Here is a 2067-nt window from a genome sequence, read left to right as displayed (position 1 = left end):
TTCCACAGTGGCTATACCAGTTTACATCCCCACCAACAGCACATGAGGATTGCCCCCCATTTTCTCCACAACTTTGTCATACAATACATGGGGACATAGGTTTTTATTTTAATGCTATTAGACTCAAACTGAAACACCAGCTCTTCTGGGTCTTCAGCTTACAGATCTCAAGACGTGTAAGCTTCCTTAATTGTATAAGCCAAATCCCTTATAATAAGTCAATATCTCTCCATCTTTCCTATTGGTTCTCTCTGAAAATCCTATGTCTGAAAGACATACCTCTTCTCAGCCGTTCTCCTCTTAGAGAATAACGGTCACAGATCTCCCTCCTCACTCTCCTCTTCTCTAGTGTCCTACGGCTGCTGTAACAAAGTACCAAACTGAGTGTGGTAGAACAACAGAAATTTACTCCCTCACAGTTACAGAAGCTAGGGGTCTGAAATCAGATGTGACCAGGGCCAGGTTCCCCCTGAAGGACCTACGGAAGGGTGCTTTATTGACTCGTGCAGATTCTGATAGATGCTGGCAATGCTTGGTGTTTCTGGGCTTGCAGCTGCATTAGGAATTTCTGCCTTTGTCTTTGCATAACTGTCTTCCCCCTCTGTGTGTCTAATTTCTCTTTTTTAAGGATATCAGTTTTTGGATTAGGGACTTGAATTCAATATGACCTCATCTTAACTAAATACAACTGCAAAGAATCTTGTAGACTATTTCTATTCCCTATGAGAACTCCCTCTTATATAAGTATGCACAACACACACCCCACCCTTGAGATAATATTCACAGAACCAGCTGTGATACATGCTTATACAGAGAATAGGAAGAATATAAAACCAAGAGAAATGATAGATGATAATTTCTCAAGATATTTTACTGATTCAGGGGTAAGAAGTGTCTACTATTAGAAAGCATTGTACAGTATAACACTTATTTGGACATGCTCAGAAATGACCCCTGCCACAAAGGAGGCAAGATGCAGAGGAGCCATGATAACTGCCTTCAACACTAGGAACATATGTCAGGGTTCCGAGGCAACGAGAGAGTAGCGTGAAAAGCTGCCACATCCACTGCGTGGCCAGCCTTCCTGTCACCACATCTGATTGCTTTCCGTGGCTCCTGCAGTTGCCTCTTCAGTCTGCTGTGGCCATTGTAGCAGAGATGGCTTTACGAACCAGGAGTACTCGTTGAAAAGATCAACATTTCTCAAGAGATGCCAAATACTTGCTGCCAATGTTTGCTTTTGGGAGACTCTGCTCAGACGGCCCAGTTCTCTTCTGTTTTCTGTTCACAACTTGTGGTTTGTGTTCTCCTGTCAAAACTAAAGTTCAGTATGATTTTTGGAGTTATCTGGATGTTTTACAGGGGTTGAGGGTCATACTCTCAAGATACACTCACCTCTGGGAGGTCCCCAGTGGTCTAGTGGTTAGGACTCGGCACTTTCACTCTTGTGGCCCAGGTTCAATCCCTGGTTGGGGAACTAAAATCCCATTAGCCACACCACTGGGCCCCACCAAAAAAATTTCATGAAAGATACACTCACCTCTCTGGTGCAGGTCCATCACTGAAGATGACTGAGAACCACTCCCATCTCCAAACTTGCCTTTTCCCAGCATCCTATTGGGGTTGAGCCCTGACAAAAGACAAATATACATGTTAGTCCCAAATTCCTTAGATATCCCTCCCACTACTGCTATATTTAAAAGACATAACCAAACAGGACCTACTCTATAGCACAGGGAACTCTACTCAATATTATATAACTAAATGGGAAAAAAAGAATTTGAAAAAGAATAGATATATGTATATGTATAACTGAATCACTTTGATGTACACCTGAAACTAACCTAACATTGCTAATCACCTGTACTTCAATATAAAATAAAAAGTTGCAAAAAGACAAATGTAAGTATAAACAATAATTTAGTCCTCAGCAGCCAGAAAACATAAATAATGTCACACTGACAGTTACACTTCAAGTGCTGGTGTTATTCTTATCCACTTGCTCATAGCGGATCACTCTTCAAAGCCACCCTGTCCCTCAAGTATTTCTGGGAATCCACAAAACAG

At 41.8% G+C, this 2067-nt stretch overlaps 1 non-coding gene across 1 annotated transcript; it reads left to right on the top strand.

Annotated features, from left to right (window-relative positions):
• Positions 1 to 1405: 1405 nt before the first annotated feature.
• Positions 1406 to 1477, top strand: TRNAE-UUC. Its single transcript has one exon. It is a non-coding gene; the product is annotated as a tRNA-Glu (tRNA).
• The last annotated feature ends 590 nt before the right edge of the window (positions 1478 to 2067 follow it).

Source organism: Oryx dammah, unplaced genomic scaffold (assembly GCF_014754425.2).
Source record: "Oryx dammah isolate SB20612 unplaced genomic scaffold, SCBI_Odam_1.1 HiC_scaffold_1, whole genome shotgun sequence".
Classification (NCBI taxonomy): Eukaryota; Metazoa; Chordata; class Mammalia; order Artiodactyla; family Bovidae; genus Oryx; species Oryx dammah.
This window is presented reverse-complemented; position numbering and strand designations above follow the sequence as displayed.